This window comes from Procambarus clarkii, chromosome 9 (genome assembly GCF_040958095.1).
Source record: "Procambarus clarkii isolate CNS0578487 chromosome 9, FALCON_Pclarkii_2.0, whole genome shotgun sequence".
Classification (NCBI taxonomy): Eukaryota; Metazoa; Arthropoda; class Malacostraca; order Decapoda; family Cambaridae; genus Procambarus; species Procambarus clarkii.
Window position 1 is genome coordinate 16,380,602 of NC_091158.1, and position 16,927 is coordinate 16,397,528.

General features: G+C 45.1%; 1 long non-coding RNA gene across 1 annotated transcript; it reads right to left on the reverse strand.

Annotated features, from left to right (window-relative positions):
* Positions 1-4,249: 4,249 nt before the first annotated feature.
* On the reverse strand, positions 4,250-15,266 carry LOC138362704 (uncharacterized). Its single transcript, XR_011227902.1, has 4 exons — positions 15,072-15,266; positions 12,218-12,362; positions 7,312-7,487; positions 4,250-6,884 (listed from the first exon to the last, which is right to left on the reverse strand). It is a non-coding gene; the product is annotated as an uncharacterized lncRNA (long non-coding RNA).
* Between the last annotated feature and the right edge of the window lie 1,661 nt (positions 15,267-16,927).

Genomic DNA, 16,927 nt, shown 5'->3' on the forward strand with positions numbered 1-16,927 from the left:
AGCCTCAGCAGTCCTTCTGCATTGCCATAATAATCTCACACATGCGCCCTCGTTGGCGACCCAGCCTCAGCAGCCCTTCTGCATTGCCATAATAATCGCACACATGCGCCCTCGTTGGCGACCCAGCCTCAGCAGCCCTTCTGCATTGCCATAATAATCTCTCACACATGCGCCCTCGTTGGCGACCCAGCCTCAGCAGCCCTTGTATTGCCATAATAATCTCACACATGCGCCCTCGTTGGCGACCCAGCCTCAGCAGCCCTTCTGCATTGCCATAATAATCGCACACATGCGCCCTCGTTGGCGACCCAGCCTCAGCAGCCCTTCTGCGTTGCCTAAATCTCTGCGCCCTCGTTGGCGACCCAGCCTCAGCAGCCCTTCTGCATTGTCATAATAATCTCACACATGCGCCCTCGTTGGCGACCCAGCCTCAGCAGCCCTTCTGCGTTGCCTAAATCTCTGCGCCCTCGTTGGCGACCCAGCCTCAGCAGCCCTTCTGCATTGCCATAATCGCACACATGCGCCCTCGTTGGCGACCCAGCCTCAGCAGCCCTTCTGCATTGCCATAATAATCTCACACATGCGCCCTCGTTGGCGACCCAGCCTCAGCAGCCCTTCTGCATTGCCATAATAATCTCTCACACATGCGCCCTCGTTGGCGACCCAGCCTCAGCAGCCCTTCTGCGTTGCCATAAATCTCACACATGCGCCCTCGTTGGCGACCCAGCTTTAGCAGCCCTTCGTTGCCATAAATCTCTCACACATGCGCCCTCGTTGGCGGCCCAGCCTCAGCAGCCCTTCCACGTTGCCATAATAATCTCTCACACATGCGCCCTCGTTGGCGGCCCAGCCTCAGCAGCCCTTCTGCGTTGCCTAAATCTCTGCGCCCTCGTTGGCGACCCAGCCTCAGCAGCCCTTCTGCATTGCCATAAAAATCTCACACATGCGCCCTCGTTGGCGACCCAGCCTCAGCAGCCCTTCTGCATTGCCATAATAATCTCACACATGCGCCCTCGTTGGCGACCCAGCCTCAGCAGCCCTTCTGCATTGCCATAATAATCGCACACATGCGCCCTCGTTGGCGACCCAGCCTCAGCAGCCCTTCTGCATTGCCATAATAATCTCTCACACATGCGCCCTCGTTGGCGACCCAGCCTCAGCAGCCCTTGTATTGCCATAATAATCTCACACATGCGCCCTCGTTGGCGACCCAGCCTCAGCAGCCCTTCTGCATTGCCATAATAATCGCACACATGCGCCCTCGTTGGCGACCCAGCCTCAGCAGCCCTTCTGCATTGCCATAATAATCTCACACATGCGCCCTCGTTGGCGACCCAGCCTCAGCAGCCCTTCTGCATTGCCATAATAATCGCACACATGCGCCCTCGTTGGCGACCCAGCCTCAGCAGCCCTTCTGCATTGCCATAATAATCTCTCACACATGCGCCCTCGTTGGCGACCCAGCCTCAGCAGCCCTTGTATTGCCATAATAATCTCACACATGCGCCCTCGTTGGCGACCCAGCCTCAGCAGCCCTTCTGCATTGCCATAATAATCGCACACATGCGCCCTCGTTGGCGACCCAGCCTCAGCAGCCCTTGTATTGCCATAATAATCTCACACATGCGCCCTCGTTGGCGACCCAGCCTCAGCAGCCCTTCTGCATTGCCATAATAATCGCACACATGCGCCCTCGTTGGCGACCCAGCCTCAGCAGCCCTTCTGCATTGCCATAATAATCGCACACATGCGCCCTCGTTGGCGACCCAGCCTCAGCAGCCCTTCTGCATTGCCATAATAATCTCACATGCGCCCTCGTTGGCGACCCAGCCTCAGCAGCCCTTCTGCATTGCCATAATAATCTCTCACACATGCGCCCTCGTTGGCGACCCAGCCTCAGCAGCCCTTCTGCGTTGCCATAAATCTCACACATGCGCCCTCGTTGGCGACCCAGCTTTAGCAGTCCTTCGTTGCCATAAATCTCACACATGCGCCCTCGTTGGCGGCCTAGCCTCAGCAGCCCTTCCGCGTTGCCATAATAATCTCTCACACATGCGCCCTCGTTGGCGGCCCAGCCTCAGCAGCCCTTCTGCGTTGCCATAAATCTCTGCGCCGTCGTTGGCGACCCAGCCTCAGCAGCCCTTCTGCATTGCCATAATAATCTCTCACACATGCGCCCTTGTTGGCGGCCCAGCATCAGCAGCCCTTCTGCGTTGCCATAATAATCTCACACATGCGCCCTCGTTGGCGGCCCAGCCTCAGCAGCCCTTCTGCGTTGCCATAAATCTCTGCGCCCTCGTTGGTGACCCAGCCTCAGCAGCCCTTCTGCATTGCCATAATAATCTCTCACACATGCGCCCTTGTTGGCGGCCCAGCATCAGCAGCCCTTCTGCGTTGCCATAATAATCTCACACATGCGCCCTCGTTGGCGACCCAGCCTCAGCAGCCCTTCTGCATTGCCATAATAATCTCTCACACATGCGCCCTCGGCGACCCAGCCTCAGCAGCCCTTCTGCGTTGCCTAAATCTCTGCGCCCTCGTTGGCGACCCAGCCTCAGCAGCCCTTCTGCATTGCCATAATAATCTCACACATGCGCCCTCGGCGACCCAGCCTCAGCAGCCCTTCTGCATTGCCATAATAATCTCACACATGCGCCCTCGTTGGCGACCCAGCCTCAGCAGCCCTTCTGCGTTGCCATAAATCTCTCACACATGCGCCCTCGTTGGCGACCCAGCCTCAGCAGCCCTTCTGCGTTGCCATAAATCTCACATGCGCCCTCGTTGGCGACCCAGCTTTAGCAGTCCTTCGTAGCCATAAATCTCACACATGCGCCCTCGTTGGCGGCCCAGCCTCAGCAGCCCTTCTGCGTTGCCTAAATCTCTGCGCCCTCGTTGGCGACCCAGCCTCAGCAGCCCTTCTGCATTGCCATAATAATCTCACACATGCGCCATCGTTGGCGACCCAGCCTCAGCAGCCCTTCTGCGTTGCCATAAATCTCTCACACATGCGCCCTCGTTGGCGACCCAGCCTCAGCAGCCCTTCTGCATTGCCATAATAATCTCACACATGCGCCCTCGTTGGCGACCCAGCCTCAGCAGCCCTTCTGCGTTGCCATAAATCTCACACATGCGCCCTCGTTGGCGACCCAGCTTTAGCAGTCCTTCGTTGCCATAAATCTCACACATGCGCCCTCGTTGGCGGCCCAGCCTCAGCAGCCCTTCCGCGTTGCCATAATAATCTCTCACACATGCCCCCTCGTTGGCGGCCCAGCCTCAGCAGCCCTTCTGCGTTGCCTAAATCTCTGCGCCCTCGTTGGCGACCCAGCCTCAGCAGCCCTTCTGCATTGCCATAATAATCTCACACATGCGCCCTCGTTGGCGACCCAGCCTCAGCAGCCCTTCTGCGTTGCCATAAATCTCACACATGCGCCCTCGTTGGCGACCCAGCTTTAGCAGTCCTTCGTTGCCATAAATCTCACACATGCGCCCTCGTTGGCGGCCCAGCCTCAGCAGCCCTTCCGCGTTGCTATAATAATCTCTCACACATGCTCCCTCGTTGGCGGCCCAGCCTCAGCAGCCCTTCTGCGTTGCCATAAATCTCTGCGCTCTCGTTGGCGACCAAGCCTCAGCAGCCCTTCTGCATTGCCATAATAATCTCTCACACATGCGCCTTCATTGGCGGCCTTCTGCGCTGCCATAATTATCTCACACAGGCGCTTCAGCAACCTTTCAGCGTTGCCATAATTATCTCACACAGGCGCCCTCATTGGTGACCCAGCCTCAGCAGCACTTCTGCGTTGCCAGATCTGTTTATCTTTAATCACACAATTTCTACCTAACTCAAATGCTTAATGAGTGGAATACCGTTCACTAAGCCTAAAGCTCGAGGGATGACCCCGATTTCACAATACGTTCCTAGAGACCTCATAACGGCCGGATTCTTCAGTCTATGAGGACTTCCACTTTACACCACACAATCCCGGATTGGCCCAGCATGGCCTACCTCCTTAGCCCTGATGAAAACCTATCAGTTTCGATTCCTCTCCAGTTTATACTGAAGCCACTTTAGTCCCACACCCTTCTGCTCTAAGCTCTGCCTCTCTACCTTTAGGTAGAGGCAGAGCTTAGAGCTACTCTATTGGTTTCTTGCTTCATGTTACCTCAGTAGAGTCTGCTCTCCCCTTCGCTTCCGCTGTTCAGGTGCTCCCCAAGACCTCCTTTTAACACACAATTCGTGTTTGGGGCCCCTACGTAAATTCCCGCACGCCCAGCATCTTTCAAAGTTGAGTCTTATAAGTGAATAGGTTTTGTCTAAATGATGCTAGTTAGAGGTTTATTAAGGCGTGTGTGGGGTTGAGTAATGTAGGGATTAGGAACGGTGAGCCATGTCACACTGGACAATTTCATCAGAGTTGTCACATCGAACAAAAACTCTCCAGGGAAAAAGAATGGCGAGCTGTCACATCGGATAATCTCGTCAGAGTTGACACGTCGAACATAAACTCACCAAGGTAAGGAAAATGTTTTGTTTTTGTGCCATATGGCACAGGATAGGAAAGAGGGTAAGGTTTTATTAGATTAGGGTTAGGTTGGACCAGTTTAGATTTGGAAGGATTAGCATCAGTTAGTATTTTATACACTTAGTTTCACAACTTTCTCCCATTTTAATCTCTCATTCTTTATGTGCACTTTTAAATTTGCACTGAACTCGTTTCAAATTCACAAAGCAATGGAATGAAGGCCTCTGTTAACCAGGAAAAAGTTTGTTTGATATCTCATTAAACCCATCATTTAGCTGAAGGCTAAAAATAATAGTCAAGCGTGGTTTATGAAACCCTTCTAATTAATACATAGAAGTCACACAATGTACCACCCTATACAGATTATGACAATGTCAATACAGTAATACACTTAAGAAAATACTAATACAATACTAAAAAGTACCTAATTTCATCTTCATAGTTTTTCACTTTTTGCCTTAAAATTGCACTGTATCTATTGCTACCCAATCTCCCAACCTTTATGTTCCCAATTTGAACATCTTTACCATTGTGATCATTGCTGTCTTCTTATATGTGCTGCCAATCTGCTTTATGGTGTTTATAAATCTTGTTTATCTGTATCTTTTGCTACCCAGTCTCCCAATCTTTATGTACCCAATCTGAACATCTTTACCATTGTGATCATTGCTGTCTTATATGTGCTGTCAATCTGCTGTATGGTGTCTATTAATCTTGTTTAAATTACTAATCAAGCTGTCAATGTAATCAATCAGAGCTTTAATATGACAATGTGCTTGAATATACTTACTAAGCTCTCTCATCTCATTTTTCTCTTGCATTGTATCTTTATCATTTATCAATTCTGATAGAAATTACCTACTTAAAATTATCTGCTAGATTAAGGACCTGCCCGAAACGCTGCGTGTACTAGTGGCTTTACAAGAATGTAAATACTGTACTATCCAATGTATTCTCACAAACCCAATGTACCTTCTTGTATATATATAAATAAAATAAAATAAAATAGTTAAACAATATATCCCAATAACTACACCCGAAAATGAAACCTCAATTTCCATCGAGTGTTGCTAAACATATTCTATTAAAATGTGACACTCACATTTTTAATCGTGTTTATTTTTCGTGATTTACACACATATTCTATTAATGATAATATAATCTTTAGGTCACTTTAGATACCTCAGGGTTAGTCATCGCGCTGCGACAGCTAACATACATTTAGTTGTCTTCCCCTCTCCATATTGCACTGATGCTTTTTATAATGGTGAGACAACTGAGAATAGCCAATTATATTCACACCTAGAATTTGTCACATGGTGCTACCACAACTCCAAGAAAACAAAAATTCTACTCATCCACCTTAGAGAAAATATTGATCATTTTAAAGACCTCTGCCATGCCCTCCATAACACATCCTTGTTTAGTTGATTGACAAAAGAGCCAGAGCTCAACCCCCACAAGCACAACTAAGTAAATACAGCCATCTGGAGAAATCTCGTTGGAATAGATTCCAGACTTCCCGAATACAATCCATCAATGCGTTCGTCATACCACTACTTACAAGGTCTCATCTATGGTATCTTTACCACACTTAACCCCATTCATACCTACCTGTTAACAATGGACGTGCCATTGGACCCAGACTTACGTTTCCGTACAAGTTCTAACTTTGTTGCATATATCTCTACATATTTATCATTTCTGCTACTGTATTTATTTAATCTTGGTCTTGGTACACTGGCCTCAAACCAAGTTGCCGAGTGTCAAGCTTAATTACAGTTGACCTGTAGCATTTTTCAGGAATTCAAAACGTTTTGTCCACCTGGCGTAACTGGCAACCTCAAACCAAATTGCCAGGCATAATCACAGTTGGCCTGTCAGCGGTTGACTCAGTTGAATGTGCCCTGGATTTGATTCCGGGACAGAAATTACATTTTTTTTTTAGATGTTCCCTTATACCTGATGCTTGTTTATCATTTAGGAGTTATGCAACTGTTGTGGGTTAATCCTGTGAAGGGCCAGTCGTTGGCCTATGGAGATCACGATAAATCTTATTGGTTTCTGTCCCAGGCAATGGGACAGGTAACCTTATCATATTTATCATCTTTACTTTTGCATAAATTAAGATGATAATTAAGATAATTTAAATATTGTATCCATTTTATATCAGAACAATTGGTTCCTAACTTAAGATTTAACGAAAATATGTATTTTTAAGAAGTTAAACAAACTTGAACATCTGGACTTTTTTCTATCTTACTTATGTAAGAGCAACTCAACTCTTACGGTTTCTGCTTCTAAACCACTTAGTTCGCTCCTGCTTGTTCTGTTTTCTTCTTGTCACTAATCCCATCCGACATGCTGTTGAAACAGACATTTACCCTGAATTCTGATGGATATTATAATACCCAAACCCTTCCACACTGGTTCTAGCTACTCTAGAACCATCTCTATCATAAATATAATTACACTTATTAACCTACTCTGCAGAAAAATTGGCAAAATCTTTGAAAATATTCTCCTAACTTGCGCCTCTCCACAATACTACTGGGTCTGATATGACCCATTCCCATATGTAGCCAATGAACTAGGCTCCTATTTCTGTAATAGCATCTGCCATCATGGTCCGGTCGGTAGTGTGTGTGCCTGAGGCGTTCAGAGTTGCAGGTTTGATCCTGCCATACGACCTCAATATTTTCTCACATCGGCCATCTACCTCATAATAAAATCTGAGAGTTGTGTTCCCACTAAATACTCGATTCCAATACACATGTAATGTTTTACTTACGACCTCAATTTCAATGCCTTATCCTTATGCAGATGCACAGCAGAATGCCCCACTGGAATACACGACAAGGTAATTTGCCATCTTCCATACACCTGGTGTAAATTTAACTTGAGCGGGAACAGATCAAAAAATCGTTTCTTGAATGCAGTACAACCATCATCCTTAATTCAAAAAAACTGTAGGAAAAATATTTAAATAATTACATTGTAGGGATAAACAATTATTTACGTGATTATGTTGAATAAGTAAACAATTACAGTGGTACCTCGCATAACGAATTTAATCCGTTCCATGTTCGTCATGTGAAACGGACGTCATACAAAACGAGTGTCCCCCCATGTAACCAGTGTGATGCACTGTGTTTATTGTGAAATTTCCCCAGAGTGCATGACATCAAATGTTCCCCAAAATAAAATTTTTCTTTGTAAAATGATAAATTACCGTCCCTGAACATGTCTATGTAAAAATAATTACCAAATTCCACTTACTTTGGCTGTGAGGGCGTGGACAAGGTGCGCTGTGACGTCATCAGGGCCTGGTCGTCCGTGTGTGAAGCTCCCAGACACGGTCGCGCAGGCCATTCAAGCACCGCGTGTTGCCACAAATATATTTTCAAATATTTTTTCTATGCATTTCCAATGCGGTTTTATTTGTTTCATTTATCGTATATGATGCATATTTGTGACCTTTACAATATGTATACAGTAGAATGTTCATAATTTTCCATGAAACTGTGATACATGTGTCAGTAATGTGTCCACAATAAATGTTTATTGTCACAATATTATGTGGTAAACATTCACTAATATTACAATATGTACAGTTTCACATACTATTTACACAGTAACACACTGTATTACACACTCAGTACTTTGGAGGTGCATAATAGTCAACGAAGTAGTCCATGGTACACCGCGCGACTTTGCTCTCCTTGCACCAGCTACAGATAGATTTTTGCTTCCTGTTTCATCGTTATGTGTGCTTGCAAATAACGCACTTGCGTGCACCCTTGGCTTTAGTACTTGTAGGTGGTATGTAGCCAAGCTTGTAAAGCATAAAGTAGTATTGAAACGATTATAGGAAAAGCTCAATTTGTAAGGTAGTCTTGAAAAGATCGCTTTGTAAGGTCCCACACAGGAAGAGATTCAGCTAGCCTCAAAGAGTGTCCATCAGTCAGGAAGAGATTCAGCTAGCCTCAAAGAGTGTCCATCAGTCAGGAAAAGATTCAGGTATTCTTGAAAATATCAATGAACACCACCACCATGGAAGCCGCTAACACTGTTAATCTATGCTACTTGTATCAGATGCATCATCACTGAACGCAGAAAACGATTCATCTATGTATCATCTATATACATTAGAGATGGCAAGGGTGGGGCTCAGAGCTACACCTGGATACGCTTGCTGTATCATCCTCATAGGTGCTGTATCACTGGCATCCGACCGTTGTGTTAAGCCCTTATTGCGCCTAGCTTCACCAATGTTATGACCCTTATGTTCTTCAAACAAAAGGGTCTGAATTGCACCGACTGAGCACAGTCTTTCAACACCGTGTGGGACAGGTGTTTGAGAGCCAGAGGCACGTGTGCCACAAATGGTTGCTCACGCAGTACTAACCCAGCCAGCAGCCCTTGTCTTTCATATTCGTTATGGCAAAAGGTTCGTTCAGTTTTTGTTGGGTAGGCTGCTCCATTATGACAATCTTTCTTTGTTTCAAATGTGTTCCATTTGTTTTGTATTTGTCACTTACGTCTCAATAATGGAGCAGCCTACCCGACAAACACTGAACGAACCTTTATGACATTTGTCCATTTTTCAAATTGTTTCAACAGTTCTTTTATTTTTCGTTTTTTTTTTTTTTTTTTTTAAGAAACATGGAGCAGCCGACCTGTAGACCACCGAACGAACCTTTTTGACATTTGTACTGGTTTTCAAAATTCTTCATTTTTTTTATTATTTACGTTTTTTGTATGTAAGAAACATGGAGCAGCCTACCTGCCGACCACCGAACGAACCTTTTGCTATAAGGCAAATGAAAAATAAATATTGAACACATTTGAAGAAAGGAAAATGTCATAATGATTTATTCAGTGTATGTAAGGTAGGCTTCTCCATTATTGAGATGCAAATGACAAATAAAAAACAAATGGAACACATTTGAAACAAAGAAAGATTGTTATAATGGAGCAGCCTACCTGCCGAACACCGAACGAACCTTTTTGACATTTGTTGTATATCAGACATTTCATTTCTTTTTTCCTACAAAAACGTCAATGCTTTGCAACATCTCAGTAGTCACCCTTTTATATCCCAGCATCATTAGCATCTTTAAACAAGAACAACATAATTTATGTGCATCGTCGGAGGCGTCTAAGAATGTGCAAGAAGCAGCGCGACCCCACCATGTGGTGTTGACGTTACTCAAACCAGCGTTCGTCATAAGGGACGATTTGACGCCGATCGGGCCGTTCGTTACCCAAAATATTCGTCTTTTGGGGCAATCGTTATGCGAGGTACCACTGTATTTACATAATTAGACCAGAGAAAATAAATTATTTACATTAGCCAGTAGATAAAAAAAATCAATTATTTCATTAGGCTGTTGGGAAAAAAATTACAAAATGATTAGGCAGTAAGTAAGAACAAAAAATTATAGATATGATTAACCTGAAAGGAAAAAAACTATAAATATGATTACGCTGTTCGAATTAAATTAGTTACATTGTAAGGATAAACAATTATTTACATGATTACGATGTATGGATACACAATTATCTACATGATCAGACTACAGAAAATTAATTATTTACATGATTTGCCTGTGGGAAGGGTGGGGGATCAAACATATTATTAGGCTGTTTGGAAAAAAATATGAAATGATTAGACAGTAAGGAAAAATCAATTAAAATATGATTAGCCCTGTAAGCAAGCAATAATAATGTATGAATAGGCTGTAGGGAATTAAAAAATTACACTGTACTGGTAAACAATTGTTTGTGATTCCATTGTATAGGTAAACAATTATTTACATGATTACATTGTATGGGTAAACAATCATTATCATGATTAACCTGTCGGGAAAAATTGACCATTTTATTAGGCTGTTGAGAAAAAATATATAAAATGATTAGGCTGTAAGGGAAAAGATATACTGTATATGATTAGCCTGTCAGGAAAAATAATTATAAATATAAATAGGCTGTAGGGACATAATTACATGGTTACGATGAAGGAAAAAATAACAAATGGTTAACTAGGAAAAACGATTACATAAATATTGTTGGGAAGGAAAATTATTAAACTGTCAAAAATCCAAAATAATTAAAATGATTAGGCAGCAAATACAAACAGAAATAATTATACATATATTTTAAACTGTAAGGAAAAAATTATTGAGCATCCCTAAGGCTAGCATGGTGGTATGGAGGCTGAGGAGAGCCCCCAAGGCTAGCTAGCATGGTGGTATGGAGGCTGAGGAGAGCCCCCAAGGCTAGCTAGCATGGTGGTATGGAGGCTGAGGAGAGCCCCCAAGGCTAGCTAGCATGGTGGTATGGAGGCTGAGGAGAGCCCCCAAGGCTAGCTAGCATGGTGGTATGGAGGCTGAGGAGAGCCCCCAAGGCTAGCTAGCATGGTGGTATGGAGGCTGAGGAGAGCCCCCAAGGCTAGCTAGCATGGTGGTATGGAGGCTGAGGAGAGCCCCCAAGGCTAGCTAGCATGGTGGTATGGAGGCTGAGGAGAGCCCCCAAGGCTAGCTAGCATGGTGGTATGGAGGCTGAGGAGAGCCCCCAAGGCTAGCTAGCATGGTGGTATGGAGGCTGAGGAGAGCCCCCAAGGCTAGCTAGCATGGTGGTATGGAGGCTGAGGAGAGCCCCCAAGGCTAGCTAGCATGGTGGTATGGAGGCTGAGGAGAGCCCCCAAGGCTAGCTAGCATGGTGGTATGGAGGCTGAGGAGAGCCCCCAAGGCTAGCTAGCATGGTGGTATGGAGGCTGAGGAGAGCCCCCAAGGCTAGCTAGCATGGTGGTATGGAGGCTGAGGAGAGCCCCCAAGGCTAGCTAGCATGGTGGTATGGAGGCTGAGGAGAGCCCCCAAGGCTAGCTAGCATGGTGGTATGGAGGCTGAGGAGAGCCCCCAAGGCTAGCTAGCATGGTGGTATGGAGGCTGAGGAGAGCCCCCAAGGCTAGCTAGCATGGTGGTATGGAGGCTGAGGAGAGCCCCCAAGGCTAGCTAGCATGGTGGTATAGAGGCTGAAGAGAGCCCCCATGGCTAGCTAGCATGGTGGTATAGAGGCTGAAGAGAGCCCCCAAGGCTAGCTAGCATGGTGGTATGGAGGCTGAGGAGAGCCCCCAAGGCTAGCATGGTGGTATGGAGGCTGAGGAGAGCCCCCAAGGCTAGCATGGTGGTATGGAGGCTGAGGAGAGCCCCCAAGGCTAGCATGGTGGTATGGAGGCTGAGGAGAGCCCCCAAGGCTAGCTAGCATGGTGGTATGGAGGCTGAGGAGAGCCCCCAAGGCTAGCTAGCATGGTGGTATGGAGGCTGAGGAGAGCCCCCAAGGCTAGCATGGTGTATGGAGGCTGAGGAGAGCCCCCAAGGCTAGCATGGTGGTATGGAGGCTGAGGAGAGCCCCCAAGGCTAGCATGGTGGTATGGAGGCTGAGGAGAGCCCCTAAGGCTAGCATGGTGGTATGGAGGCTGAGGAGAGCCCCCAAGGCTAGCATTGTGGTATGGAGGCTGAGGGGAAAATAAGTCGCTTCCCTCCAATGATTAGTGAATAATGTTAAGTCCTCAAGAACTGCTAAAAGGCATACCTCTATTACTAGTTAAAGCGGGAAGATGAACATACCAAGGATAGCTGACATGAAGACAAGGACCTTGCCAATATGAAGAGGGTAAAAGAAGGTTAACTTACTTTATAAAGCAGTTTTCTCAAGGTCCTACAACTAATACCAAAATCTTGCCTGACGGCTCTCATCCAGTATTAACAAGCTGCTGATTTCATATTTCGGACTCCAGTACCTCTTCCAGAGTTTCAAAGCATCGGACAATAAGGTTATCTGGAATATAAAATGAAAAGGGTTAAAAATTATGAAGATTGTCTCCGAAAAGTTAAATATATTGGAAATTATCAAATAATCGTTTAACCTAACTAACCGAGTGACATGTATATAATCCATTGAAACATGCCATTAGTATGCACAGTATAAGATATCTCACCCCCCCCCACCCGGACTGTTTGATGTTTTTTTTTTTATTTGGAGGGGGGAGGGGAGTAAGGGGAAGGAGAGGCATAGGTGAAGGGAAGTTTAGAGGTGGGAAATACAGTGAGAGGTATGAAAGGTATAACAGTCTCCGTGGTGTAGTGGTAAGACACTCGCCTGGCGTTCCGCGAGCGCTATGTCATGGGTTCGTATCCTGGCCGGGGAGGATTTACTGGGCGCAATTCCTTAACTGTAGCCTCTGTTTAACGCAACAGTAAAATGTGTACTTGGATGAAAAAACGATTCTTCGCGGCAGGGGATCGTATTCCAGGGACCGTAGGATTAAGGACTTGCCCGAAACGCTACGCGTACTAGTGGCTGTACAAGAATGTAACAACTCTTGTATATATCTCAAAAAAAAAAAAAAAAAAAAAAGGCGGGCTGTCCGCCTTGCTGACACGATGTGTGGGGGTTGGCAGCTAAGCTTGCTCTCTCACTTGTCAGGGAGCTGTGAGTGTGTGAGAGGTTCTTAACATGTGTTTCGCCATATATGGTAGGCTGTGGGTGGGAGGGGGGAGGATGTGGGGGGGTTAGGAGGCAGGAGGCGCCTCAGCAAGGCGGACAGCCCGCCTGCTTTCATAACTCTCACTGTATTTCCCACTTCTAAACTTTCCTTAACCTATGCCTCTCCATCCTTTCCCTAAAAAAAAAAAAAAAAAAAAAAAAAAAAAAAGGGAAGCCGATGGCCTTGTCAAAGTTCCCCCTATTTGTCCCGATGAAGAATGTAAGGAAGGCATTGTGGGTGAACGGGTGAAAATTGGGAGATGAATTGTATGAATGGGTATTTACGGTGTGGATAAGATGGGTAATAGCGTGGGTGGGAGATCCAAAGTACAGGACGGTGAATACATATTGTCACCATCCACGTCTGGGATTCATGGTGACTAGTTTCTACAGCAAAATGACTTGAGTTATCGATACTGCCAAATATTAAAGGTAAACTGAACTTAATAATCGCTTCCCGGAATATCTAATAGTGCTGGCCAGATATAGTCTCAAATTAAATACAGTATATATAGCCTATACGACCTCGTACATCACTGATTATTAGCGGGCAAAAAAATAAAAAATAAATAAATCGATTTTGATTAAAATTTAATAATTTTTCTTCTAGCATCACTTTAAACTCGCCATAAGTTTTCAATTGATCTTAATCACCATTACATATATTGACAACAAATGTATAACTGCAGACCTCGGCAGCAACTGTTCACCCTGCTCTATCAAACATGGCGCGCATTCTATATACGCAGCAACAGGTGGCGCCATTCCAACTTTCCCGCCATAACATTCTCCATCATCATCATCATCCAGCCAAAACGTATTTCACATTAACACTTTTTGCTGCTTAAAACACTAGCATAATTTGTTACCTACTAGCCTAACTAGGAATACAATTATTCCCACACTAACAAACTGGATTAGCGAGCGTCAAGTCTAAACCACAACACCTCAAGTTTCCCGCCAAACTTTGTGCAGCCCGCCAACAATTTCCAATTCCTGCGACACCTTATACACCCCCCTTACACCTTACAGTTCCTGTGACACCTTACTCTTCCCGCCTACACCTTACAGTTCCTGTGACACCTTACTCTTCCCGCCTACACCTTACAGTTCCCGTGACACCTTGCTCTTCCCGCCTACACCTTACAGTTCCTGTGACACCTTGCTCTTCCCGCCTACACCTTACAGTTCCTGTGGCACCTTGCTCTTCCCGCCTACACCTTACAGTTCCTGTGACACCTTGTTCTTCCCGCCTACACCTTACAGTTCCTGTGGCACCTTGTTCTTCCCCCTTACACCTTACAGTTCCTGTGGCACCTTGTTCTTCCCGCTTACACCTTACAGTTCCTGTGGCACCTTGTTCTTCCCGCTTACACCTTACAGTTCCTGTGGCACCTTGTTCTTCCCGCTTACACCTTACAGTTCCTGTGGCACCTTGTTCTTCCCGCTTACACCTTACAGTTCCTGTGGCACCTTGCTCTTGCTGCCTACACCTTACAGTTCCTGTGGCACCTTGCTCTTGCTGCCTACACCTTACAGTTCCTGTGGCACCTTGCTCTTGCCCTACACCTTACAGTTCCTGTGGCACCTTGCTCTTGCTGCCTACACCTTACAGTTCCTGTGGCACCTTGCTCTTGCTGCCTACACCTTACAGTTCCTGTGGCACCTTGCTCTTGCCCTACACCTTACAGTTCCTGTGGCACCTTGTTCTTCCCGCATACATCTTACAGTTCCTGTCTACATCATATACTTCCTGTGACACATTGGACTTATATAACGCCTACGCATCTCAATTCCCGCCACATTTAACTATTCTTCTACACAACGATTCCCGCCTAAACCCTACAATTCCCGCCTACACTCAACAATTCCCGCCTACACGCCACAATTCCCGCCTACACGCCACAATTCCCGCCAACAAGCCACAATTCCCGCTACACTGTTAAGGTTCCCGTCACACTTGGCCATTCCCGCCACACAATGTTCACAACCATTACTTACCTAAGCACGTAGATTCTGCCGTTTCTCCCGCTACACATTCCTGTAACTCTTCGTGGAGCTCTACAATGTTTCCTGCAAGTCTTCGTGGAGCTCTACAATGTTTCCTGCAAGTCTTCGTGGAGCTCTACAATGTTTCCTGCAAGTCTTCGTGGAGCTCTACAATGTTTCCTGCAAGTCTTCGTGGAGCTCTACAATGTTTCCTGCAAGTCTTCGTGGAGCTCTACAATGTTTCCTGCAAGTCTTCGTGGAGCTCTACAATGTTTCCTGCAAGTCTTCGTGGAGCTCTACAATGTTTTCTGCAAGTCTTCGTGGAGCTCTACAATGTTTCCTGCAAGTCTTCGTGGAGCTCTACAAAATTTCCTGCAAGTCTTCGTGGAGCTCTACAATGTTTCCTGCAAGTCTTCGTGGAGCTCTACAAAATTTCCTGGAATATAAAACATGTTTCGGCCTAAGTGTAAATGGCGCCATTGCATCCTTCACTTATAATCACATTTCTTGGCCAAGTTATACCTTAAATACTTCATTGTTCTATCTAAATTACCCCGCGCGAACAATGTCTTCGTTAATTATGATTTATATTGCAATGAAGATCAAGTAAAAGGTAAAATATAGAACAATTCCCTCACCTGCTCGGCGCGCGCGTGCTCCTCGCCTGCTGGGTAGTGGGCAACTGACACCGGCCGGCCGGAGCCCGGAGGCTGCTCGGGGCGCGTGGTGGGCGGGAAACTCTTACTACATCGTGTACCCTGATTGGTTGGCTGGTGGGAAACTCTTGTTGTAACGTCTTTTTTGATTGGTTTACTATCGCCTAGCATCAGACACGTGTTTCGACTGGCTGCCATCAAATGCAAAGGCTATTTTTCTATTAGTTGATGTAATATAATTATTCTGATTGGTTGTGGTTTGAGCGCCAAGCTTCTTAAAGGAGCTTGTTTCTATTCCTGATACAAAATATTTGACTTGGCAAAATAATTTGTATATATGCGTCTCGGAATCATGTCATTACTGTTATATATAATCTTTCGAGGCCGTATTATTGGAATATTCTAGACACCGCTTTGCATTTACTGGGGACCGATAGCCTACATATAAATTACAATTTTGTGTTTGGTAGAAATTTTTTGGACCTGATTAAAATTCATTTGAACTAAAGATAATATGTGGTCATAAGACCATCCGTCTTATCTTGAAGGATGCGGAACGTGATAAAACGTTGATTGATGCAAAGTAAAACTTAGCATTTTCCACCTGTTTTTATATTTATAATACGTCAACCATATTTTGGCTATCACATTATTCCATTCATAAATCTGTGTATCTATGTATTTAAGTATATAGCTTAGCCTAATATTTTAAAAGCACTACGATCACCTTCTGTGGCTGCTCAATAAATCTCTGAACTGTATTGAATTGAAATTGAAATTGAAATAAGTTTATTGAGGTAAAACACACACAAAGGGATGAGGTTGCTCAAGCTATTCGCACTCCGTTACTCTGAACAGTATGTTTGACAAATCTCTCACCCTGTCTATGGAGGACAGAAGAAAATGTATACAGTATATGCTAGTTAGCATTGTAAATGTGTGGCCACGTCTGTGGTAGAAAAGAATAATAATAATAAAAAAAACTTTATTCCTATATTGAACATCCGATGTCGAGAAGACAGAGCAGTAGAAACCGTTGAAATGGATTTTTTTTATACTATGTTGGTGTCATCAATAGGCTATATAATTTTAATTTTACATATAATTTTAATCGTAAATTTCAGGAGAGTAGAAAAATCTATGAACTTCAGCCTTGTCTACAAAAGTGAAACTTAAAACAAAATCGTTGAATTTATACTTATACTTAATAAT